Source organism: Vidua macroura, chromosome 20 (genome assembly GCF_024509145.1).
Source record: "Vidua macroura isolate BioBank_ID:100142 chromosome 20, ASM2450914v1, whole genome shotgun sequence".
Lineage (NCBI taxonomy): Eukaryota > Metazoa > Chordata > Aves > Passeriformes > Viduidae > Vidua > Vidua macroura.
In genome coordinates, this window is record NC_071590.1 from 11,208,125 (window position 1) to 11,235,752 (window position 27,628).

A 27,628-nucleotide genomic window follows, 5' to 3' on the forward strand; every position below is an offset into this window, starting at 1 on the left:
TTGGGAGCAAGAACTGCCTGTCCCTGTTTGCTGGTACAGTACCTAAACAATGGGGTCCTGATTTCACAGAGGCCTCAGGCAACAGGGCAACAGTGCTAATAATGACAATTAATTATTTGTTTATCACTTCACTCTCAGTGAGTAATCTCCAATAATCATGTATAATTTGCTGCTTCAGTGAACACTTTGATACTAAACAGAGCTGGTAGAATAAAGTCACAGAAGTGACTCACTATTCACACTCACTCCCCATGTAAAAGGAGTGAGAAAATGGCCAAGACTAAACATATGTAAACATAGGGAAGGCAGATAGAGACATAGATTGCCCAATTTCTTCCCCAGCTCTTGTTAGAGAGTCAGAGATCACAGTATCCAAACAGGAGCCTATGTTCTGTGTCCAGAGGATGGTCCAGGAGATCATGTTACCTTCTTTAACCTCCTTCTGGGGTGAAGGAAGTGCAATAAGGGAAAGCTACTTGGCACTGAAGCAATTAAGTGGGAAATTAAGTATTCTTAAGGCCTAAATGACTGGGGCATCCAGAGTGCAGGTCAAAAAAGCAAGCCTGCCCTGGGAAGTCAGGGAGAGCTGCCTCCAGTGCTGCTCAGGGTGAGTCTGCATGGTTTGTGACAGTTCAATGGCATTGATTTTCCCATTTTCCCTGGTCTTTTCTCTTCCCATGGCTATGAGTGCTCAACCCATAGGGCTGTGCTCATCCACACCATGTGCATTTATTGCAGAGCTGTTTGTGACAAAGGCAGATTCCAGCAGCCAGGAGCTGTGCTGGGCCGTGGTGTTGTTATGGGAAACTGCTGAAACATTGTCTGTTCCCACATGGAAATCTCCTTCAGAAGCAGATTGCACTGTTGTATTTTAGACTGTGGTGCCTGCTCACATTATCCCTCACTGACGTACAGTGATGATGCATATGTTGGATCTCACAATGCTGAGAGAATTAACACTTTGGGAGTGTTTACCTCCCCCATTATTGATGTTCTGTCAGTAGCAGTGTGCTCATATTCTCTGCAGAGAAACTAAAGGCACTGATAAAAATCACTGAGCTTCTCTTCTCATCTAAATCTCCAGGTAAGAAATGGCATTTCAGTATGTGAACAGCACTGTTCGGTGACACAAACCCTTACCTGTTTGCCCTTTGAGTTACAGGATATTTGTTTAGGTTTTTTTTGTGTTTTTTTTTTTTTTTTTTTTTTTTTTTTTTTCTGGACAACTTTGTGAAGCATCGCTTGGCAGATTTTATTTACTTGTGCTTTCCTCTCTTATATCTATTTCCACAGAAGTATTAAAGCATTTAACTTCCATTTATACATTCATAAGTGTGTGACTAAAGTCCTGTTGGTGGGATGAACAGCTAGAGCTCTCCTGTGCACTGAAAAAATGGGTATTTTCAGAGAGAAAATGTCCTAAAGCTATAAGGAATCCAGGTATCTCATGTTTTGGACAGCTGGTTCGAACATAAAAATCCAGGAAGGGATTTACTCATTTTCTCATTAAGCCACCTGAACCAAATCCCAATGTCTGTGTGAGATGCTCTCAGTGAAGGACGCAGATGTTTGCCAGTGCTAATCAAAACAGTGCAGGCTTGGGAATGCCAGGCTGGCAGCCGTGGCTGAGCAGCAGAGCAGCCACCCCGAGCTGGCATGGGTCTGGACCAGCACTGGCCCAGGAGCTGTGGGAGCAGAGCAGCCCCACCTGGGAACTCACCTTCCTCTGCAAGGCCACCAGCCTGGTCCCACAGGTGGGTCAGGGCAGGAGCTGCAGCTTGGGAACTCTCCTCTCCCTTGTGCTGGCACCAGCAACGCTCTGGGATTCACAACACCGCATCCAAACTTCCCCAGCCCTGGAGCATCCCCAGCCTGCAGCCCCAGTGCTGCTCACTGCTGAGAAAATGCTAATCTTCCATCTTACATGTCCTGAGACTTAATTAATGCTTCTGAAGTATTTTAAAGCCCTCAGATGGCAAGCAGGCTAAAATATTGCCAGTCCCTGAGGAACCTTCCCCTTCAGGGAGGACTCCGGGTGTTTTATTTAATGAGCAGCAGTGTCTGAGGACTGTCTTGACTGATTATTTCTGAGGCAAAGCAGCAACACGTTCACATGATGCTGCTGAATTTTAAATGGCCTCCAGTTTATTGTGGAAATACAGCACTGGAACAAGTACTCCCTTCTGCACTCCTGCAGCCAGCATGGCCAGAGATTCTTCCTCCAGGAACTGCTCCACAGGGGCAGAAAAGGCACCCACGGAAACCATTGCACCATGAACAAGCTGGGGAGGTCCTAGCTCTTCTCCCTCAGAGAAAAATGTGTGAAGCCAGGTGATTCATGTTTTCTGCAGGAATGTGTCTTGCTCACCTTTTCTGTGTCTCTAAGTTAGACAGCACTGGCTGCACTGGGCAGCATCTCTTCTCACACCCTGGGAGTGCTGGGCAGCTCAGCGATGCTGATAAACAACTTTATGATAATGCAGATCATGTAAATGTACCGTTTTTTTCCTATCATTTCTTGTGCTACCCATGGGAGCAAGTATTTTCTGGTGTGTGAGCAGGCTGCAGCATTCAACCTGCTGCCTTTTTTAAAAAAATGCTTTAAAGGAGTAGAACTGTCTTCAGAGGTTCCCTCGCCTGATACCTGAACTAGTGACTGTGAACACGACGTGCACCGTGTGAAGCCAAATAACCCTCCAGGAATTCTTTCTATTAAAATAATTGCTAGGGCAGGGGAATATTGCAAACAGCTGTGGTTCATCCCATAAACATATTCTGCCTCCTTTTGGAGCCTCAGCCTCCAACTGATGCCAGAGCCTGTCAGCTGCAGGAGCAGTGGAACATATTTCCTTTGCAGAAATGAAGCGATTACTGATGAATAAATCTGCTGTGAACAGACCTGAACTCCCCAGTGCGTGCTGCATATGCAAAAGGGAAAAGTGACAGTGTTTCACCCTGGAATGAGCTGGAGCGACAGTTCATCTGCCAAACACGCTGGCTGTGGAGCTGCCGTGTGTCAGCAGCCCAGCAACGCTGAGCGTGAGGAAAAATCCCCCGAAACCAGCCCAGCACTGAACGGCATCGCCTTGCCACGTAGTGCCCTTGCTCTGGCAGGGAAGCAGCTGTCCCATGTCATGGGATGTGCTGAGAGGAGGTTCCCTGCAAGCCCAGCACCCTCCTTTTGGCAGTCTGAGTGACTGGTGGCAAAGGGCTGAGCTGGGGAGGACAGGAGGGTGGGGGCCCTGGGACCAGAGGGTCTTGAGGTCCCTGGGCTGGGGCAATGGGCGCTTCCAGGCTGTTGTTTGCTGCTAGAGATGAGTCCCTGGCTCCACTGATCCCTCGAGGTGATGCCTGGAGTGGAGGGGGAGATTAGATGGACCAGAGAAAACCCTGCTCTGCAGCTGTGAGGGGACATGAAGGAAAAATCTCAGAGGTCACTGAGACCTGTATGTGCCCCAGTTTGATGGGCTTGGTATTGCCTGACAAGGTCAAACCCTCTGACAAGCCCATTTACTTCTGTCAGTCACATCTGAGTGGAGGAGATGAGCAGTGGACGTGGTCACTGATGACCCCGATGTGTTGGTGAGCTGTCCCCAGCCCGTGTCACAGTGGTTTTTCTGCACCTGGCCTGCAGGAAGGTGAGGGCTCTGCAGGGAGTGGGAGCAGTGCTCGCCCAGCCCCACCACTGCCTGTCAGGTTGCTCAAACAGCCTGCGCTGCATTTGCAAAATACTGTTAATCAAGAGACACAGTTCAAGGCATTTGACTGGCATATCCAGTTAAGTGGTAGCAAACACGCTGTAAAACCACTGTGCTGAGGCCACCTTCCTAATGAATGCAAAGTGGGAGCAATCAATCAGGGCCAGCAGCCAGCGCTGGCACCGCCTCTGCAAATGCAAATTGAACGAACAATAATGAGTGTTATCTAATTAGTGCACACAGCTGCAATGTTACAGCCCTGTATAGGACACACCTTGTTAAATTTCATGCTATGTATCCCAGAGTGTCTGAGTAAATGATGGAGGTTTGCCACGTGCACACCTTGTAGAGCACAGACAGGTAGAATCTTGGTGATAAATGTATTATTCTCAGCAGGTGAGCTCTGGATTGAGTAGTGCAAGGGTCTCCTTAGAAGTCAGCTAGTTAATGTGCAAATTACCCAGCACAGTGCAGATTTTTGTGTGTGGGTGCTGTGGCCAGGAGGGTCAACAGACTGGGGAATGGACCTTGCTGTTGAAGGGTCAGCCCTCAGTGAACCTCCTCCTACAGCCACAGCTCCAGCAGCTCTTCCTTGCTGTGGAGGGTCTCAGGGGAGGGCAGGGAAGATCTGGCACGGTGTTGTGGAAGCTGTTGAGTGGGTAATGTCCATGGCTGGTTTTTTGGAGCTGGCAGTTTTAAGCAGAGTATTTCAGTCCTCTGCCACCCACGGACCTCTGTCTTTGCAAACAAACCTCCTCAGAAGCAAGCATGTCTCCCTCACCCAAAATCATGAATGGGAGTGCTGCCCAAACTGTCCCTAAACGCTTCTCAGCAGCAACACCTGGCTCCTGGTGTGATCATGCACTTCTTTTGCATCATCTTGGTGTTGGAAGCACTCGGCGTGAGGCGATGCTTGGCAGCATGTGATAAATGATTTAGGATTGGCAATTGAAAATTCATTAGCTGGAGCCACCCTCGGTTCTCTCAACCAGTGTTGGAGCTGGATGCACACGCTGAGCTGGCAGGTCCTGGGAGCTTCTGAGTCACTCGTGACTCAGTCCCAGTTGTGCTCATGTTGATTTGGTTGCTTGAAGCAGTTGAAGTAGTAAAAATCCCATGGAAAGGGTACATCCCAGCAAACAGTTTAGCCTGGCTTCCCTGACCATATTGAGACCAGAAAGCTCTGCCCAGGCTCATGGCTGGGTGACTGGAGACCTGCCTTGGGACAGCCCCATCTAACGACAGCCAGGGCTGCACAGAGGGGCCCGAAGAACGCCTGGTGACCGAGCATGTCCGTGGCACACACTCCCTGTGGAGCTGCTCCCACTTGGAGTCAACTCCATGCATTCCTCTGGCTTCCACTTCACCTGCTCGGGGACGAGGAACCCATTGGCAGCTGTTCTTAGCACCAAGAGGAAGTGTCTTTCCGTGAGACACTTTTATTCAAGTTCATGTCAGAAATTTGGTGAAAGAAATATTTCAGGCAATTCTTTTGCCTTTGTCGCTTTAATGTTCAGCAATATCTGTTCTTCCTGTAAGATCCCTGGTGACACTGCAGGGGATGGTGGGATGGTGTTTAAATATTGATGTTTTAGCAGCTTATGGTTTTAATACAATTTAAATTATGCACATTTTTATTGGACTCATAGGTTCATCAGCAATTAGTCTTTTCCAGCTGCACAGGAGGATGTTCAGGAGCTCTGTATTGATTTCTGCCTCAACCTCTGAATTTTAGTGACTGGCTACATCTTAGTGCCTTGGCAAGGTAAACAAATCCACAGGCCCTTATTCAAGAGCTGCTGGTTAGCAGCCATAAATGTGTAATCAACAACTCAGTATTCTTGGAATTAGATCTTCTTAACAATCATTAGTTTCATCCCTCGCTGCTCTAATAAACCTCTTGGTAGCAGGCCAGAGCCAATTATACACGTGCTTGAAAAATTATAAAAGAATGAGAAAAAGTCTCTGTTGCCACAAATAAGTGGAAATTTTAACTGGCCCAAACCTGCGACACATGCGGGACTCATCTGTTGTTTATGGGAGGCTGAGCACTGGGGAAATTCTGCATTTATTTTGCACGTTATGGATTCTTCCACCTGATGCCAAGCTGGCATCAGTGCACAAGTCCTGCAGCCCGTTTCACATTTCTCTGTGGGCTCTGCGGACCAGAGCCACCTGCCCAGCACAACCCAGGGTCATGTTGTGAGAGCTGCAGTGAATAACATTGATTCAAAGATGTTTTGTGAAGGATCCCTGCCCGGTGCCGCACTGCAATGCTCAGGATCAGGATGGCTGTCATGATACAGTGACCAAATTGCTTATTTATCTTTTGAGTGTAACAGGGAACTGCTCAGCCTGGGGGTCCAGAGGCTGCTTTGTCATTTCCCCTCCCTTCTACAGCCCTGAGCAGCTCATGGAATATCCCTGGGGACCAGCTCTCTCTTTTTTTTTATCTTTTGGGATAAGCCTTGGGGAAGAGCTTGGAGCCCTGGAGTGCTCACTCTGTTCCTGTTTTGTTCCCAGTGCAGTGGGATATAACAGATAAACACCCCTGAATCACTAAGTTTTTGTTTACATTTGATTTCTGTTCATTCAGTGGGACTTTTGCAAGGTGCAATGAGAACATGCACCTGCACCAAGTACAGTGGTTGTGTGGGCTCTTGCTAAAGAAATCATTAATAACAGACCTACCCGTTCTTCTCCACGTGGTTCTTATGCCATCCTGCACAAGACATGTTTTTTTGAGAGAGCTGACAAGTTTCTAGGATGTGCCATCAGCTTTACAGTCAAGCTGCTGGCATTAGGAGAGGAGAATGGGAATGCAAACCATAAAAATAACAGATGGGAGGCAGATGTGATAAAATGGAAGCACAGGCAAATTATAAAACCATTCAAACTGCTCATGCAGGTAGAATCAGGAAACAAAATCACATCTGAAATCACAAGGACTGGGTGTCTGAGAAAAAAGTGTTTGACTTTGCCGTTTGTTAGTGGTATTGGTGGTGGAGGTGTTCAAGTTCAAAGTCCTGGGGATTTCTGCTGCAGGGAAGCTTGTACAGTGGCACCTTCATTTGTTGCTGAGGAGCATTTTTTGCTGTAGAGGCTTAAAGATGGTGTTTTTTCTCAACTCACTGCAAATGTTAATGTTCATATTGTGCCAGTGCAATTGCTTTAATGCAGTGATAAAATATCATCCAAATAATTGAAGAAACACAAGCGGGAAAATACCCCTCAAAAACCTAAAGGACAGATGAACATGAAATGGAAACACAAAACAAGGCTGGGATCTTCTGGAGCTCTGCTGGGTGTGTGACAGGATCCTGCAGGGACAGGGCTGAGCTGGCACAGTGACCAGGCTCGGAGCCTGCGGGAGCAGGGACGAGGAGGGCACCACAGAGGCTCTGGTAAGGTGATTTTACATGACCCAAACTAAAGACCTGTTACATTGGAGCATCTAAAATCACCCAGCCAGTACCCTGTCTCCAGCAGAAACTGGACAGATCTGTGCCTACAAATCAGGCTCTCAGTTTCTAATAATTAGCAGATTACAGACCTCCTGAGCCACCAGTTGTGTTGGGAACAAGGGGCTTAATAGCCACAGATAGGTTTCTGCTCTGAATTAATTGAATCTCTTTTTGAATCCATTTATCCTTCTGGCCATCACACATTTCACCATTTAATTACACATTCCCCGGGGACTGCAGGGGCACCCCTTCCCATTGCACCAAGCATAAGGAACAGATATCCAGTCTCACCCTCTTCACACCACTTAGACAAATCTCACTGTGGGTTTCCACAACATCTGATGCTTATTAAAGCCTTGTTTTCTAAGCACACAGGACTGGGAGTCTGGTTTCATTTTCTTAATGAGTTTTTAATATTTTCTTCTTTTATATGTGCCAAGAAGAGGGATGAGGTCTGAGTATGTTCTGAAACCTCTGTTTAGAAGGTAAACAAAGACTCCCTTTGTTCTCAAAGATTGGCTTTATTGCTCTAAATTTACTAACTCTTCCTGATACAGGGCTTCCTTCAGGATCACAGCGTTTGGAATATTCTCTGAAATACTTGGACCACGACAGTGAAGTGGGTGCTATAGCCAGGTCGTGTGTCTTACTCTGCACTGGATGTGGTTAGAAATGCAGCTTCAAACAGAAATGCAGGAAAATATGATATAAAATATGATAGGGAGGGGGAAGGAAGGAGGAAGAAGGTTAAAGAACTGAACCTTTTAAAACGCTCATGACCTCTTATTAACTTTATGCAATGATATTCTTATTTATAACAGCATCAGGTCAGAATTAGGCTTTTTCTACCAGTATTTATGATGATGCTGGCAATTTGATGAATCTTTGTCCTGCAGAGTAAATGAGTGATTAAAGTTTTCAGTGACCTTATGTCTAAGGAGTTCTGCTTTACCCTCTGGGAAGTCTAAGCAGGAGAAGCTATTGGCCTCTTTGCAGCACCAGGGCATTGAATTTGTTTGTTGGTTGGTATGGGGCTTTTTTTGGTTGGGATTACAAGGCTAATACTTAGCCTTTTATCCAAAATCCATAGTTTTCTGTGGTTCTTGAAACATTTCAGTGTATTTTACATTTAAATAGAAATGAAGCCTCCTTGAAACAAATTCATTCTGGTTGGCTTTGCACATTGATGATTAAAGAACGTGGTTCAATTTTTTGTCTCATTCTGAGCAATGTCTCATTAGATTTTCATTTTATTTCTTTCCATATCCATCATGATTTGTGTCAGCAAAGTGGTTACATAGATGGACAGCTTATTATCAGTTTTAAGTGAGGAAACAGAACACAAGAATGGTTACTAAAAAAAGGGAAAGGTAATTAATACTGGGTGCCAGAATATAAATGAAGCTTGACATTTCCATTTTGCTAATCCAAATGAACCCTCGTCTTCATGTCACAGAGTGCAGGAGGGGATTCTGGGCCTCTGCTTATGTTTCTGCATCCCCTAGTGCTGCATGTCCTGGCGTGGCACAGCAGTGCCCAGCAGTGCCCAGTGAGGCTTCAGCTGCTGCTGTGGTGGGGCCTGAGGATGACTGGAACTGCTGCAGAGCTCCTACCCCAAACAGAGCTGCTGAGCCTGAGCAGTGGCTCACACACAGTGGAAGCTGCTGGTCACTGCAGAACTCACAACTGTCTTTCCAGTGCACTCTGTGTCCCCTCCTTCATTCTCTCCTCCAAATGTGGTATGTCTGTAAGGTAATTGGGTTCCATTATTTGATATATAAAGTGGGAGTGGGAGGGAGGGTCAGGGAGGACAAATTAAAATGAATTGAGAATCTTTATGTGAGGAGAAAAGAGGACTGGAGGGAGCCATGATAACTCTTTACAAATACTTAGAGGGACATTATGAAGAGGACAGAGACCAGTTACTCTCATTAGTCAGTGCAGCAGAACAAGAAGTAATGCTGTGTGCTGCTGAAGGGAAACCTGGATTGTGATGCAAAAGCTCTAAGGGTAACACCACAGAAGGAGTCATCAGGGGTAGGTTTGTCCTGGCTTGACTGAAGAACCTGGTCTAGAGTTAAGGCAACTGACATGCAGACTTCCAGGTAATTCACCAGCACAGCAGGGATAAGTTTTTGCTGTTTTCATGTCTACCTGGCATATATTCCTATTCAGTTGTGGACATATTTCCTGCTCTCATATCAACCCTCAGTATTTGAGGTGACACTTTAGGAACCCACCTATAGTTTGTTGCTCCTTTTGATTATACAATTCTCATGGAAATGGGAGGGAAAAGGAGAATACCTGGGAGGAACCGGCGTGGGAATCAGGGGGAGTGTATTAGCATTTGCTGAGCTGGGCACAAGAATCACTCAGGAAATTAAAAGCAGGATGATATTTTGAGGTGATAAAACATTAAAGTATGAAACTTGCATTTGACTCAGATCCAGCCTCAATTTTATCTTTTTAAGCTGCAGTTCAGGAAAAGCTGAACACTTGCCAGTGACAAGTGCAGGCTCTGGACTCTTGCAAAAGGAAGAAGGAATTAAATTATTTTAGCTGGTGATGAAAAGACATGAGAAATGCAGAAAGAGGACAAAGGAAAAAGGTAACCATGGACATGAAACAAAAAGGTACAAGAGTTTCCTTGCACAATGTATTAATTAAGGCAATGTAGTGATTTTCAGGGTGACTCTAAGCTCACTCAAAGCCTGACCAAAGAGGTCAGGCAAGGTCCATGCCCTGGGGGCCTTCGACACAGTGCAGGGTGGTGGTGGTGGTTTATACCAGTGCCCTGCTCTTGGATGAAGCCTCAGATTTCCATTGGTAAAGTTGTAAGCCTTTTGTTCTGTTGGGGTTTTGTTTGGCTGTTATTATTTTCCTATGGCCTTTTCCTATGGTTGGAAATACACCCAAAGAGAGTGTAAATCCTGCTGCAAAGGCAGCATTTATTTGATAAATCAAATACCCTAAATGCAATGTAACATAAAAGCCTTGGGTGGTTGGTTGGTGCTGGTTTTCCTGTTCTCTGTGGGGGAATGTGGTTCAGTGGTAAGAAATAGTGTAAGCCCTCCTTACACAAACTGGAGTGGCACCCAGCATTCCCCCATGTCCAAGCCCAAACTCTGTGGTCCCTCTCCTGCAGAGGCTGATCCCTCCCTGCTGGGGCATCATGCCTGTCCTGTTTGTTTTCATTCATTCAGCCCCTTGAGCAGAATGATCCCCTGAGCAGGCAAGGATTCAATCACTGATTTTCTCTCATTCCCTTTCAAAGCTGTTATTGTGTTCTTGGAGGTACAGCTGTCACTACATCCATTCAGGGGAAAGAGATGATCAAAGGGGGAAAGACAGGAAAACACCATTTAAGAAATAAATGCAAAGTTATGATGCCTCTGTTTGCCTGAGAAAGAGAGATTTTTATGCAGCTTTTGGCATTTACAAATCCTTTGTGAAAAGGTCACCCTGTAGTTGGAATCTTATTAATACAGAAGAACGGCCCAGAAAATGTCATGTCTTTTTACCCTGATATTTACCCGGAAAGGAGAGACTCGGCACCCGGAGCTCCTCTGGCAGGACAGCACAGAGCCGGAGCCCGCGGCCGGGATGCGCGCGTTTGGTGACAGTGCCACCACTGCCCCGAGCCCGGGAGCAGAGGCTCCGTGTGTGCACACCCTGCCCCTCTCTGACTGCAGAGAGGCAGCCTGTTAACTGCCCACTGTGTGCAATGTGCACATACGTAGCCAAAAAAAACAGTGTACAACTGTTCTAGAAACATACACACATTTTATATGGGTATAATCACGCCCAGCAGGACATGGGGATGGAGTTCTGGCAAATAAAGGCTCAGAGCTCTCAGGGTTCAGGCTGTGAGGGCAGTGTGAGGTGCTGCAAGGGGAAGGCAGAGTGCACAGTGAAAAACACACGATAAATGCTTTTCCTCTGGAAAGTCACTAAGAAAAAGTTTGTCTGTCATCTGCAGTTTATATTTCAATCTTTAATCTACTGCTTTTAGTGACGTTTGTGTTCACTTCCTTCAAGGGAATTTTCTTTCCGTTTGCTTTAGTGGTGACTCATTTACCTTTAATATGTTTTGGCAGAACTGAGGTATTTATTTTAGCAGAGTAGTGAAAACAGTTTTGAGCGTGGTAGCGATCGCTGCGACTCCTGCTGTGTCACCACGTGGTTAATGCCCTGGCTCGGGCTGACCTGACGGAGCTCTGAGCACACAATCCATCACCATCACACCTCACACTGTACATAATTTCTTCATTTTTAATAACTTGCACAGTGAAACATTTTGCCAGTTCTGACATGTCGCAGACTCACGCTAAATGGAACTGTCTCGTTCAGCATTTTCTAACCCATTACAATGTTTTCATTTTACTTTTCTCTTTACTGGACCTGCAAGAGCTCACGGTGGTGTTTATAACAGAGAACAATGTGATACACCATCTCTGACTGGGGAAGTTCTCAATATCACTGCTTGTTTCATTTTTATTCCCTGTGGGATTTAAGGTTCCCACTGCTCTGTCCTGTGACCCAAACATTGCTTTCCTCTCAGGACACAGATCTAGCACAAACGCTCATGAAAGGACACACATGCTCTCTTGGTAATTTGTGCATCACTGCTCACTCTCAAGCTGATTAAATTCTTCAAAGTCATGGGCAGAAAGTCTCTGATGCTCACCTCCACAGCCAGCATCATGCCAGTGAAAGGTTTTACAGGAATGTAATTGCATTCCAAGAGGAAATACCCCCAGTCTGGGTTTTTAGAACCACACCCAATTCTTTAACAGCATTTCCCTTCCACTGCAGCTGTATAGCCTGAGTACCACATTAGTCCTCCTTTCCCCCCTTCTCCCCTTTTCCCCCAGCCCAAACCCAGGTGTATCTCACCATTACCCTCCTGGTCCTCAGGCTCTGCTGCTCAGTGGGGAATTGTCACTGCCACTGCTGCTGCCACTCATGATTGTACCTGAAACCACAAAGGAAAATTGACAGACAGCAAGCAAACCAATGGCTTCTGAATCCAGCTCCTTCACCCAAGTGAAGGTCACCCACACCTCTGTGTGGGAGCTATCAGTGTTCATTTTTGTAAAGTCTCTCGTAAGCACTGTAACGATGAGGTGACGGCTCGTGTATGTGTGCCTGTGTACACACACGCACAGACCCCCTACGCTGGAGCACTATGCCAAAGAAATTATGTTTCACATTATTTATAGTGTCATCTTTGATTAATTTGCATTTATTTTCTCATTATGGCTCATCCCTCATTTCCAAGGTGTCCTTCAAACCAGAACATGGGAAGAGGACCAAGAAGTGACAGCAAGGAATAATCTTAAGACAAAGCCCAGGAAAGCCATTCCCACTGCCACATCTCTGGTTTAGCACTCCCACCCCACATTCCACATTGCTGCTTCCCACAGACAGTTTCCTCTTTGGAGAATTTGTTTTCCCAGAACTGATTCATTGTGTCCTAATGGCCACAGATCCCCCTGTTACCCTTATCAGTCCAGGAACAAAGAAATGCCCAAATCAGTGAGATTAGCTGTGGGTCATTGTGACAGCTACACAGAGTCACAGTATGCAGAAATACAAACAGCCCAGTGCCATTTATCCACCTTCTCAGCACCCCCCTGCCCCAATGTGATGTGTCTGGGCCACTCTGTGTGGAGAAGTGAGTCCCTTATTGCCCACAGCTCAGCATCAGAACCATAAACTGGCTGCAGGACATGTCCCCAGTGCTGTGACCCCTTGCTCTCCCCCTGCTGAGGGTGGCCACTCTGCAGGGGCACCAAGGACACCTCTGCCATTGTGCAGTAATCACAGCTCCACTGGCTACAATATCCTTGTTAAAATAGCTTGAGAACATCATAAACAGAACTCGTCTGGGGAGATATTTCATCTCAAGCTTTAATGACGAGGTCAGCACTGCTCAAACACATCCTTCACCTACAGGTCAGCCCTTTCTGCACATCTGTTTTGAGATCTCCATACCCCATTTGCTAACCCCTGAAACAGCCACAAGACCCTCTGGACTCCTGTCTCTCCCTACAATCCTCCCCAAAACTGTTGTCTCTGGTGGCACAAGTGGGTGCTCAGAAACCGTGTGCTCACCTTTCTGCTCACATGTGAATTGTACAACACAGACACCGTTTGATCTTTGCCTAATACAGAATTAAACGTTATGCAACTCACTGAGTGATATGTTTTGTCCCACGAGAGATTTGCTTCAGAAATACAAAGACACAAAAATACTCAACTGTCATTATCATATCAGTTTTTAATCAGCTGGGATATGCTGCATCTTCCCCCAAATGAGCAGGCTGGATAGAAACAATGTTCTACCTCTGCCTCCCCCAACATTGCTTCCTTTTCCCACAGAAATTTTCCATTTTAATTAGATTCCTTTATTACCACCCTCTTTTCTAGCACATCTTTTCTTGCTGTTAAACATTTTTCCCTCTACATATCTATTTTTCATTTTCTTCAATTGACAAGAGCTACAGCATGTGTCCCCATGCATGTGCTGGGGGAAGGAGAAGAAAGAGATAAGAAAGGAATAAAAAGAGAGAAAAGATGGGGGAAATTAATCTGATAATTCTTGGAAAGAATTGTTGTCAGCAGCAAAAGTGCTGACAAGGCACTTTTGTGAAACCAGAAAGTTTTCCTATTTTGCCAGGATGAAAAAAGGTCCTTCCCCACCATGGCTGCCCCCCAAAAGTGTAAGGGGGAGTGAAGCCCTGACTGCCTGTTACAGCACTGCTCTGCCTGAAGGACTTTATGCAGAAACAAGAAGAAACAAGTAATTTCAAGCAGAAACAAGTAATTTCTGATTTCTAAGCCACTCTCAGCTCACTGACAGCTCTGGCCCATGATGCTGAGGAGGGGGATGCCCATGAGTGAGGCTGCTGGCCCCAGAGCTGTGATGTGCTGTGGGAAATGCTGATTTGTGTCTTTCGTTGATGCATGTTAAAGCTTACATTTGCATTCCAATTCCAATGAAAAATTTATGACTGTTAAACTTCTGTATGTCATAATTAAACACAAACAATAATTTCCAAATAACTGTTTACCATGCTGCATATTCAATTGTGCAATCAATCTCAGTGACTCTTTTTCCTTGCAAATGAAGGGAGGCGGGCCCGTACCCGCCACGATGCGCTCGCACCCAGCCCGTGGAAGATGAAGAGTCAATCTGACATTTCAGGAGAGAGTGGTTACCTGTGGAATAGATAGATTGAAGCCCTGTCATTCCCAAATAGATGCCACCTCCTCCTGCTATTTGTTTGGAGGAAGCCTCCCAGAGAGATGGATGGGACAACTGCTGTTCAAACATTAATCTTAATGCAGAGAGAGAGGGAAGCAGCTGCTTGCAGAGCTCTGCCAAGGGACCTAAGACCTGCAAGGAATGTGTGTGAGGTGGTCCCAGCCCTGCCACCAGTGATGGCCCCACAGCCTGGGCCTGCTCTGGGAGGAAACAGGGACCAAGTGACCAACAGAGACCCTCCATGCTTGTGACAAGCTCTAGCAACAAGCAGGCAAAGGTGCAGAGAAAGCTCCAGGAAAACTGGCAGAGGAAAAAGACCTTGGCATGAGGATAAGGTCCTGCCAATGCCCCAATGTCCCTGGGCATTCCTGTCCTTGCCAGCTCAGGTGGCTTTGCTGGCAGTGCCCAGGGTGGCAGTGAGGAGCCAGGGCTGCTGTGGGAGCTGAGGAGTTGGTTCATGCTGAGTCAGTGGCACTGTAAGCCATGTACTGGTGGGATTCAGAGCAGCCTGTTTCCTTCGTGGCACAAAACCTGCACTGGTGACCTGCCAGTGGGTGCCCATTGGTGATGGCTTCACAGGGAACTGCATTTGTCCTGGAAACAAGGTGAATAAAAGACATAATGGAGTTCAGTGATGCAATACAAATAACAGTGTCCTTTTACATTACCAACAACACACACTATGCTGTCTGGATCCCTGTTCTCCTGAGGACACCACTAGGAAGCTCTTTGTGAATAGGATGTTTCGCTCAATGCCCTCTCCCAAAGACTGTGGCAGGTACCACAGGTGCAGGAGAGCTGGTGTCACGGTGGCTTGGGGGCCACGAACCCCCTGGGGGGCTTGCAGAGGGGCTGTGAAGAGCAGGAGGGGATGCAGAAGACCTCTTTGGCAGCCCCTGAGCTCTGCTGCCTCTATGAGCAGGTGTCAAGGAGTCTGGAGTGCACTTGTTAGCTCAAGAACCTTCTAACTGGTTCTGGAAGGATTTCTTCTCTAGATTGTGAGTTTATATTGTCCCCAGGTTGGTTCTAGTGACTGGAAGCTAGTTCCACCCAGAGACTTCATGAAGCTGAATATTGTCCCAGACTGGGTCCCTAGAGATGGTTTCTGTAACTCCAGTCCCTGCTCATGCAGAGAAGGACAGGGCTGGCAGCACATGGACCCTGCTCTGTCCCCCTGCCAGCCAGGCCAGGTGTGCCCCAGGCAGCAGCTCCCAGTGAGATCCTGTGTGCTCAGCTCTTGCCATGGCCAGATTTCAGCTCTCTGGGCTCTCAGCTTGCTGGCTTTCATAAGGACTGATTCCCTAATTAAATTAAATTCTTTAGCAGTATTTAATGTTGCATATGCAACATTAATTTTTGTGCTAGCATGATCAGTGCCATATTCACACTTGTTTATTTTCAGGGTGTTAATGCAAACCCTCTTGTAAACACATTTTCACAGGTCAAAAGCAAAGTATAAAAATCAACAAAAATATTTTCATCATTAAGTTTTCCAGTTCTACAGTAAATGTGATTACAGAAAGAATGTCTTGAGAGCCGGAGAGGCTGTTGGAGGGCCCTGCTGCTCTGAGACTTGTCATCCCACAGAGGAGCTGCTCTCACAGCCACATCCAGCAGCAAACCCTACCTGGGAGTTTAACTAACCCCAGAACATTATGTCTTCCCTTCTGGCTGAGCCCCATGTCCTGCCTGGGCAGGAAGTTATACATGGGGTGAAAAGTTTAAGGGAAGAAAAAGGCTCTGAAAGGCACAGAACCCTCACTTTGGATTGCAGAGATTCAAAGTGCTCCCACTGGGACATCAAAACTGTGTCAAACAAATGCAACTTATTGTCCCTTTCCCTGTCTTCAGTCCCTAACAAAGTTGTTTCCATTGCTGGGGAAACCCCTGGAGAAGTGCTGGCATCGTAAGCAGCCCTTGTAAGCGGAACCAAATCAGGGAAGCCAACAGACAGCAGAGCAAACAGATTTCATTTTCTATCTATCAGGTTCTATTAGCCTCACAGACAGGTCTCTATCACAGCTGTGGCCTGTCTGTGGTCAGAGTGCACCCAAGAGATTGAAATGGAAACACGCCTGCTGATGGATTATTGTTATTGGATTGAATGCAATCCCCAGCTGAGCGAGGGCTCTGCAATCCACCGGGCACCAGTCTTACAGACATTCCTACCAAACCCTGTAGGCAGAGCTCTCTGCAGGGCTCACCTGGTTTACAAACAGCTTAAAGCACATACCTCTGATGTGCAGCCAGGTGAGATCAAACTGCTGCTGAAAAGGTTCTTTGTGCCCTGCTCCTCCACACACTGCTGTAAACCCCTTTTTACCCACCAAACGCTCTTCCAGCATCTGTAACACATCGTGGGCAAACTGCTTATTAAACACCACAGCAGGGACTCACCCAGCCCTGGCAGTGCTGGGACATAGACTCCAGTCACCCTGAACAGCCCTCACAGCTACAGAGGAAGCACCATCAGGAAGTGAGGGGAAGAAAATTTACCTTGTAATTGCTAACAAGCCCCATATTTCCTTGCTAGCACATAAACAAGGGAATTTGGCTCTCTTGCTGCATTAATGCCACTTGTGAAAACTAACTTAGGAGGCTGGATGTTTTTTCCAGGGTAAGGAGATGTTCCAATTACCACTAAATTGCCAGCACTTCGAACAATGCTGCATATTAATTCAAAGCAAGTGAATGTTCATTGAATTACCCAGAAGAGTAAACAGCTTTTTGTGGGCTGTGTAAATAATACCAGGGTAACGAAGAAATTGGGAAAAGAGATTTTAAAAACTAATTTGCCTGGGCAGAGAAAAAAAAATTCAAAGGAAGTGAGTAAAAGAACAGGTTGTCAGTGGTTGTCACAAGCTGGGTCATGTATTGGTGACTGGAAGGAGCAGCCCCAGGCCGCCCATCACACCAGCACTGCACAGGGACTTTCCTGGGACAGGAGCACATGAGCAGCCCCATCCCTGCCCCACAGCCCCTATGGCTGTCTCAGGCTCCCAGGACAAACATGGACTAAATGCTGTGGGAGGAGGAAGGGGATTCAGGGGTTGCTGTACTTCCCACCTGAACCAAACTCCGATGCCTTCTCCAGCTCAGTGTCCATTACAGCCACCACTAACGAACACAGGTTTAATAAATACACCTGGCTGCAGGGGGTTTTCCACCATTTTCTTTTTTTTTTCCAACTCAGCTCCATCATCACTGAGCTAATGCACTAATGGACACTCACCATTACCTAACTTCCGACCTAATGGGCACAGCAAATAAGTGAAAGGCTCATAAAATCAAATTTACTGAGCATCATTCCTTTTGCTGTCCATTAACTGAAACTATTTATCAGGTTAAGCAGATCCAGGGTATGGAGCTATATCCATCTTGTATTAGTGCTGTTACACTGACATTTCAGGGTCCTAGGCTCTCCAGCAATTGCAGGGAAGTGCTGTGAGGCCAAGCTCTCGCTCCTGGTGGCAATTTCAGAAGCTTGAGGGGTGCACCAGCCCTGTGAGATGGGTGGGTTTCTTTTTCTGAAGGCATGAAGGAGCTCCAGTCAACTGGCTGCTGCAACATTCCCAGAACAGGGAAGTGCTGTTAATCTGGATGACAGTGTCTGGTTTATAAATACCAAAACTAGAGACAGATTAGAAGAACTTTAAAAACTTTCATTTATTTATATTTAAAGAGTTTCCCCTTGCTAAGTTACTTTTTTCCCTTCTAAACTCCCAAGGCCCCAGTAAAGCCAGTCAATATGCCATTGCAATCATTTGGGGACCAGTAAAGCTTTGAAAAATAGCATATGCACTGTGGATTTAAAGAAACCATCTGAACCACAGTAAGCCTTGAAGATAACTTTGAAATGCATTTTTATTTCTCATTGAGAACCATTAAAAGAAATGAAAACTCTGCACCCTGGACAGACACAGGGTGGTAAAGCACTGTGAAGGGGAAAAAAAATATCATCAGTACTTTGTAAAGGATCTCAGGAGTGTCCCCCAAGCAGTGTTTTGTTAGCAGAGGAGACAGCTGCAGCTCTCCTGTTCCCATGTCTGTAATCCCATCGCTCACCCTGCACCTTTGGGGTGCTGCTGGTCCCTGCTGCTGGCACAGGTGGGGGTGCTGCCACCACAAAGCACAAGCACCTGCTTGTGGTGGTGGTTTCCTGCTTGAAATGGTGTTTGGTCCCCAGAGACCCAGTTCTTCCTCACTCCTTTCTCCTACTAACCATCCATTTGACTATTTTCTAAAACAAAACAGCAGCTTCATTGCACCCAAGTAATGACATTTCAGGCTTGAAAGCCGTGCTGTGCACACAATTCACAATGAATCAAACAGCCTCTAATGTCCCCTGACCTACTTCTCAGATCCTTCATTGAATCTGTTTAAGATAAAGCCCTTGCCAGGATTAAAGCATTCATGGCATATGTCCAAAGGTCAGAAAAGGCCATGCTGCAACCACAAACCACGAAAACTGCTCCTGGAAGTTTCAGTGTTGTATTTTACCGTCAGATCAGGAAAAAAACTTATTAAAACTGTGAATGATCAGACCCGTGGGAAGAGCTGGAGCCTCTCATTGCAAAGTGGTGCCTCCCAAGCCAAACCCAGCCTCTGAATGTACCTTCTTTCTGTAGAGTGAGAACAAGACATCAACAGAAATTAGGACTGTTTATGCTCTTAAATATCTTGATTTTCTTCAGTATTTATGCTATAACTGGGAATTAAGTAGTAAAGGATTTGAAGCCATTAACCAATTAAATTCCTGGTTTTCCATTTTCTCAGCTGTGGGTTAATTTGGTCTCCAGCACAGGTGGTACTTTGCAGTGGAGTACCAAACGCTTTTGGAACATTTCTCAAGCACTCCCAGTTGGCAGGAGACTGAGCTTGGTTCTGAAGGCCACAGTGGTACCAGCTCTGACCAGGAACCAGACCCTGGAGAAGTGACAGGGATGCACAGTCTCACCTGTGAGATACTCTCTGCAACACATGGGAATGAATTCTGTGTGGAATTTCCCCCTTTTTTGTGAATCCCTCTCTGTGCCCTAAGAGTGGCTGAGGACAAACTGAAGCCAAGCCTGGTGTCCCACTGAAATGAGGGCCGGGTCACGCTGTCACCTGTGCCACGGCAGTGTTCCAGGGTGATGCCCAAGCCACAGCAGAGCCAGGCAATGCCAGCCCAGCGCATCGGCCCCCAAGAGCTGCCTAAGGCTCCGTGTGGATCCCAGGCAGGGCCATGCTGCAGCTGGGTACTGGGGTCAATGAGAGTGAAGTGAGGAGCAGTACACTGTGAGTTGTTTCCAGCTAATTTAGCAGATGATGTCAGCTGTGCAGGCTCAGGCTATTTCCATTCCCCCCATTAACCTCAGCTCTGACAGATTGTGCCGTCGCACTTCAGGGACCATTCATCAATCCCCAGCTCCCAGTGACACTGCTTCCATTTCACTGATGGCGACTGAAGAAAAATTCCATTGTTTCTGCAGGATCAGGCCTCCAGGAACTCACGGTGCTGCTGGAAAGGGGGGTTCAGACACTGGTGCTTGGCCCTTTCAGTTGGGTCAGTCCCTGAACCAATGCCCCCTGTGAGTGGACACCAGGAGCTTGGGAAGGCCTCTTGCAGATGAGCTGGAAAACTGATATCTCAAGTCACCAGGGTCTGTGGGAATTTGACTATTTGTGTTTTATTTTTTTTGTCAGAGATGGGCAACTCTAAGTCCTAGAGTTCTACTTAAAATCTTGCCGCCTTCTTGCATAATGAATTTCTGTTCTAGCAGGAATAGGGCTTTCAGTTGGAACCCCCTGTCCTGTCAGTGAAAGATTAAATGAGATTTGTGATGTGGGACAAATATTTCTGATTTTTCAGAGACGTTTCATTGTTTCAATTTTCTCACGTTCTGGAGAGGAAAAAGAACTCCATACAAAGAGTCCTCTGGAAGAGGGAAAATTTCGGTTACTTCAAAGGCTCTGTTTGAACAAAATATAATTTCACTTGAGCCTGACTTGTGGAAAGTGTCAGAAAACTGAAACATTCAATTCTGAAAACACAAACAGGCACTGCTCCTTGAGCATCCTGGAATGAGGCTGGAATGCTGGCCCCTTCCTAAAGTGTTGTTTTCCTTCCAAGCTCTCCCTAGAATACACGTTTTGTTGGAACTCTGTGGCCTCAAACACCTGCAGTTACAATGATGCCACGGTTAAGGGCTGTGTTCCACAGGAAGTCAGCCCATCCAGATCTGGGCAAATCAGCCCTTATTACTTATTTATGAGAGTTAATTTCATGTACTGGCATTTCACACGCCATATGGAGGAGCGGCTGCCTGAGCCAAGCTGCAGGCAGCTCTCAGCTGCCTTTTTTTTTGTTGTTGTTTTAAATACTGCTGCTCGTGACTGAAGCAAGGTTAATCACTGCTTTTACTAAGAAAAAATACTTCTTGAGAAACCCCAAATCCTCACCTCCCAGGCATGGTGTGAGAGAGCTGGTGTGCCCCAGCCAGGGCTCCAGCTGCCTGGTGCCCCAGGATTCACAAACAGATTGGCCTGGTAGGTACAGTTACAGATAATCAGATGTTGGGTATGTGCAGCCACGTCTATTAATTTTCACAAGCACCAGTTCCTCCTGGTATTTGCTCATCTGATGGTGACTGACAGGGGAACAGACCAGAGTGATTTGCCATCACAGCCCATGCGCTGCACACCCAGCAGCTCAGTCCCTGCTGCCGTGTTCTCTGCCTCCACTGTTCTCTATTCTCCACTATTGCTGAGAAACCTTTCCTCACCAGTATCTTCTGTTAAATTTGGAGTCTTTGTTACTTTTGGGAAGCTTTGTGTAAGGGTATCAAGGCCCAGGTTTGACCAGAAACTCTTAGTGTGTAAACAAAACTAGACCTGTGCAGACGGGGGATTTGTATTGCTTCAGCTGCCCGATAAGCTGATCCCTGACATCCTTCCAGACAAAAATATACACCCAAAAATATACAGCTATTTTCAGTATTACTTCTTTTCAGATGAGGTATGTCTCCAAAGATAACACTGAGATAGATTCACAGGAAGGTTGCGGCACTGCTGGTATTTGCAGTATGAGAATGACATTTATGATAAGAAAAATGGAAGATGTGGAGCAGTAATGATGGCAATAACACTTCGCTGGGGACAAAGAAATTATATAAGGAAATGAAAGCTGAGATGGCGGGATGGCAGGAAGGGGACCATGGGAAGCAGAGGAGTAGCAGTGCCGAGGTGGGCTCAGGGAGCAGCTTTTGTCTGGGGTGGGATGAGCAAGAGAACAGCCCTGGCTGTCTGGCACTGGTGGGACCTGAAGGAGCCCCGAGTGAGCCCTCAGGGTCTGAGCAGTGGGTACAATAATCACAGCCCCCTGGTTCCCACCATGCATCCTTCCTCACCACAGCACCAATTCCCTCTCCTTTTCCCCACATCAATCTCTTTTCTCCTGGAGATTTCCATGGCTAGTGGATCCTACACAAACCTGTTTGCTTTCTTCATTTATGAGGCATCTTTGATCTATCTGTGAAATGCTACAAACACTGTAATAGAAAACTGTTCTCGTTACAGTCTGAAATTAAAATTTACTAGAAGATGCACAAAGCAGAATAAACTTTCAATTAAAATCTAAACACTGTACTAAGAAAGAAAACTGGAGGGAGCTCCTACGTTTCTTTGCATTAAAAATGCTTGCGATTTAATTTCACTGTGACATCTCCTTGGAATTACACTGCTAATTGATCAAATTTTGTCTGTTATTTAAACTTTCAATAAAACTTAGATTAATGGAAGGTGTAATCCTCCCAGGCAGAACAAATATTCCCATTGTTCTTGTCAGGTATGGAATAGCAATGCCCCCACTAACAGCTTCTGCATTCAACCTGGGAACAAGAAGTTAATCATAAAAGTGTGGTGATTCCTTAATTGCTTGAATGAAATTTTCTCTGTGTGCCATTCTCCCCACCCCCAGTCTCTACAACTGCTGCTACAGATCTTTAAAACCACACAGGCAGCAGTTCCAGGACTGATTTGCCATGTTCCTGATGGAAATGAAACCCCAGCTTGCTCTACTCATGATCTCCCAGAAGTATAGAAGCGCCTTCAAAGAAAAAAGCAAGCAACAGCTTTATGGAATCACAGAGTTAATGAGGTTGGAAAGACAATTAAGACCCCCAAGTCCAACAGTTCCCCCAGCACTGCCAAGGCACCACTAAACCCTGTCCCTAAGTACCACACCTGCATGTCTTTCAAATCTTTTCAGGAATGGGGACTCCACCACTGCCCTGGGCAACCTGTTCAGGGCTGGACACCCTTTCCATGGAGAAATTTTCCCCAGTATCCAACCTAAACCTCCCCTGACACAGCTTGGGACTATTTCCTCCCATCCCTTGTGACCTTCTGGAGTGGATGCCCACAGCAGTAAAAATTAGCTCCCATCTCTGGCACCACAGAGAAAGAAGCCTGAGGCAGGAGGCAGGAGCATCCTACTCTCCTGGAGTGCCCAAGGAACCTCTGTGCACCCCTACAGCTTCTGGACTGACTAAGGGGGGTCCCGAAATTCCTATCTGGCTGTGTGGACATTACTGTTGAAGAGCCTCTTGGCTGCACACTAGCTGGACCCCAACACTTGCTGAGCAGCTGGCTTGCACAGGCATCCACAGGAGCTGCAGCTGTAAATGAGCACTTTGTTAGCACAGGGGACCTCGACCTGCAGCTTTTGAAGATTTGGTGATTTTCCTACACAATGCACTTGCTGACACAATGTATTTTTGGATGCTTCTGGGGGTAAAACCATTTCTCTATTTCAAGTTGAGTTTGAATAAATTATAGAAAGCCTCTCCAAGATGCAGAATGCTTTCCAAATGGCTTATTTTAGTTTTCCATCTCAGTGAGGACTAAAATCTCTTGCATTTTTAGACAAAGTGATCGACAGTGAAAGTGCCACCTGTGGGCTGAAATGGTTCTTGCTCCAGAAAACTTGGATCAGTCTTGGACAAAGGACATGCTACACAGACATGACAACACCAACACTGTTCACAGATACTAATATTAACATACTGCAAAGAATTAGAGCCCATTTTTTACCATTTTTTTCCACTGTGAGAGCAATGCATCTGTGCCAAACTGTTAATATCCACAAGAGGAGAAAATCATGCAGTATTTTTTCCTGATTTCTGCCTTTCCAGCAAATTTACTCTCTGCCAGACTAAGACCTTTTGTACTACATCTAATAAAAGTCAAAGAGGAGCACTAACAAGAGGGAGGAAGAATTCAGGAAGCAACACCTAGTTTGTATTCTTGCAGTGGTCCTGTTTGTTGTGAACTGCTAAATTAACTCCCATTAATTCATTGTGAAAACAAGCTGTAGAAAATAGCAAGGAACTTACAGTTTCTTCTGAGTTAATGCTGCATGGTAGCACTTTATTTTAAGAATAATTAGCAGTAACTCAATGGTGGAAAAACCAGTCTTTTGATGCCTCTGAAGCACGTCAGTGGTGGATGACTACGGTTGTACGTGCTGGGAGTCCTGCTTAAAATATAGTCAAATATTTTCATAGCTGTGATTCATCTTTTCATCCTTCTAGGCCTGTGCTATATTTATTACACATACACTTTGAGAGGAAAAAAAAGGAAAAATCTGGTGTACCTGAAACAGGAATAAAAGGGTCCATTTGAGGCACTCTGCTCACACCAAGCCAGGTTCACTGGGACATTACCGTGGACATGAACTAGGAGGAGGGATGCTGATCCAGGACAGATCATAGGTCCTTGGACGTCCCTCTGACCTGACAAAGGTGGCAGCCCTTGGAGCCTGAGATAGGATGGCTGGCCAGGGCTGTGCTGTGCTCCCTGCAGAGGCTTGAGATCACTCAGCTGAAACATGGCACGGTCTTCTTTGCTGGGTTGAGACAGGGCCTGTGGTGGGGGCTTGGCAGGAATCTGCATAAATGATTGATCCAGGTGAGTGGCACACACCATCCTCATTAAACTACCAGTGGGCCTGGAAATGAAAAAGATTCATGTCTGCTGCAGGAGGCTTTCAGGGATCAATATGTTCCAACATATGTTTTAATACTTACTCAGTTCTCACACGTGTCTCATGGGATTTCTTTATTTATCTTTTTTCCCCAAGGTTATGAAGCCAACTGTTTTTTGTGTGCTCTGAGGCAGGGACCTGATTTTCATAATAAATCTCTTTCCTAGAAGGTGAAAAGCATGAAGCTGTGTTTCTAATCCAAAGAGAGCATGATCAGATTATGCTGCACAGAGCCCCGGCTGCTCCCGCTGCGCGTTGCTGGAGTGCTCAGCACACCTTCGGGGAGATTATTGTTCCAAAAGGGGCTAAACACAACTCCTGCCTGTCGGTGCTTCTGGAACATTTTCTTCTCCCTTTATCTCTCCTTTTCCCAGAGGATGCTGTGCTTTGATGTCTCCGTAACACAGATCACACTGACACTGAGAGGTGAGTGGGCTGTGCAGAACCACAGTGGAAGTGCGAAAAGCTGTCCTCTGCAGCACTGGAGGAGGAGGGAGAGCAGCCCAGGAAATGGGATTTGATAGGAAAGAAAGGGAAAAGGGCATGAGACTGTGTTGAAGCATGTGGGAGATGCAGAGCAGCCCTGGTTGTGCTGACCTAGGAGCACAAACCAGTTCACAGCTGCTCTGTAACTTGGCTTCTGAGGCTCATGTACTTGGTAACTAACCCAGCTCCTCATCAAACTAATTAATTGAGAGAGCTCAAGGGGCCACTTGAAGCCAGTTCATGGCAGGATGCTGTGAACAGCCCCCCTGCTCGTGCAGAGCACAGACTGGGTTCTCCAAACGCAGTTCAGCTGTGAGTGGTGGGGTGGGTGTGCTCGGAGCTGTGCCAGGAGCAACCCCCGGCCCCTCGTGGAGCTCTGAAGGTCCTGGGCCGCCGAGGGGGCTGAGATGCTCCGGCCTCCCCAGCCCTGCTGGCTGGCCCCAGAGGCACAGTGGCCACTGCTCCAGCCCAGGGTCACCAAGACCACACAAATCCTCTACCCGAGGTCCCCTTGTCCTTCTCTTTTGTTCCAGGGAGAGGCGATGGGCTGCTTCTGCAGTAAATGGGATGATGAACAAACCGTGTGTGACACCTCCCACGTCTCTCGGTGCTGCAGTTCGCTCTGGAGTCCATCACTGCTGGGTGGGAAGGAAAGACAGGACGCTTTCACACCCCGCTCTCATTAGCTGTGTGTGCGTGTGTTGCTCTTTTCTCCAGCACTTCTTTCCCCTCTCACAGCAAAACCATAGGACAGGAAAGGAACACTGCTGGATTCTAACCTGGGCCTTTATACACGAAATCATTGTATTCAAAAAATCGTATCCCAGGGGCTAAATAATAGGATAGAAACAATGTTTGCATGAAATCCAAAATCAACACAAGAAAAGAAGTCTTTGCAATTGCAGTACCCCACCCAAGACAGCCCAGACTATCCCAGTATTGCACTGGAAATGCTATTTATTCACACCACCATATAACTGCCTTCAGTCAGCATTACAGGCCTGTCATTTTCTAAGTGTATAATGTATGGTAAATACAGGCCTCTGACAGCACAGAAAGATACAAAAGCCAAGGGTGGGAGGAAGTACATGCTGCTCTGGCCCATTTCACATGCCAGGAGGAGGCATTTGGAAAAACCTTTGCTGTTCTCAGCACAGCACATCCCTGCACTGACACCCATGGTACCTGTGCCTGTGCTGTGGTGGGTTGGACTTGAATTTGCATCTCCCAGCTATCCTACACAGAGTGCAGAATTATCATTTGTAACCTAAAATTCCCACTGAAATCTTCCTTGGGTAATCATTTCTGTGCCCTCTGGCCCTCTGCCCTAACCCAAGCCAGAGGTGTCACGGAGCCCCGGCACGGTGACAGCTCCCGGCTGAAGGAGCGAGCGTGCTGGGGAGCACAGCGAGCTGCTCTGAGTCAAACACGGAGCTCGGACGCTGCTGGGCTGACTGCTTTGATTTCACTCTACAGCAGAAAGTGCTTGTGAGAACGAAAACATCCAGCAGGTGCTGAAACCTCATTCTGAAGTGTGGGATTTGGAGCTGACACCGACAGGATGCAAGGCCAGGCTCTGCCCCGGGCTGGGAGGGTCTGTGCAGCTCCCGGCCTGACCTCACACCAGTGTAACGAGTCATCAGTTCCTCATTTTCATCCTGAACAGGGGGACGATCCCGGGCTGTGCCTGTCTCTCGTTTGGACAGCAAGTGATAACTGAATCTGACATGATGACACAATTTCATAGCTCATAGGCCCTGGGAACAGAGACTTCTTGTTGGCCATCCTGCCTGAGAGACCATTCAAAAATAATTAAAAGATGGAACCTTTTATGTGGTTTATGATGCTTTGATCAAGGTTTTTAATTAACCTATCTTGCTTTCAGCTACTTCAAGTTCATTTCACCCTCACTGACAACATCATACAGGGATTGACTATACGTGAGCCACACAGCTGCAGGGCCCTGGCTGTGGACCTCCTTTAACCCCTTGGCCACCAGTGCCTCCTGACAAGGTCCCTAAGGGATGTGGGGCTGCTCTGGGGGTGTGAGGTGTCTGGGAGCAGGTGGCAGCAGGAGGCAGAGCACGCTGTGCCAGATGCTGGCCAGGCACAGCCGCAGGGCCGGGCAGTGCATCCATCACCACTGCTGCCAGTGCCAAGGCCAGGCCATTCATCAACCAGTCAATTGGGAAGCAGCAACGGGGGCATGGCCAGGACACGTCTCAGAGCTGCTGCCTTGGGAAGGGAAGTGTCAGGCTGAAATTAGTCACCCTGATCCCTACAGTCAGAGAGACACAGGTCCTTTGGAAGGGTAATTTGCTCCATCAATCTCTGTGGAGACATTGAGCCACTCACGCGATGTTAAGTCAGTGGGGAGGGAGGTATAAATGTCACCTGCCATTAATGCTGCTGCCTCTGCATGGCGAGGGAAGCTGCTCTGCATCAGCTCAGGGCACGGCTGCAGTGGCAGCGAGCTGGGGAAGGTGGAAGACAACCACAAATCATGATGGTCCTGCCAAGAGAGGCCTGTCAGAAGGACCAGGGCAGGGAAGGACTTAAAGGTCTTCTGTCTTCCAGAGTCCTGCTTCCTCTACCAAAGCTGCCCTCAGAATGAACTTCTGTTCAAACTGCTAAATGTGGGGGTATCTCCATTAAGCTCCCCATGCTGAGCTCTGCACCCCTC

The 27,628-nt window shown here is 46.9% G+C and overlaps 1 long non-coding RNA gene across 1 annotated transcript; it reads left to right on the plus strand.

Moving 5' to 3' along the window:
• The first annotated feature begins 389 nt into the window (after window positions 1-389).
• LOC128817233 (uncharacterized) lies at window positions 390-26,758 on the plus strand. The gene is made up of 3 exons (XR_008440132.1): window positions 390-1,084; window positions 24,627-24,885; window positions 25,479-26,758. It is a non-coding gene; the product is annotated as an uncharacterized LOC128817233 (long non-coding RNA).
• Window positions 26,759-27,628: the final 870 nt, after the last annotated feature.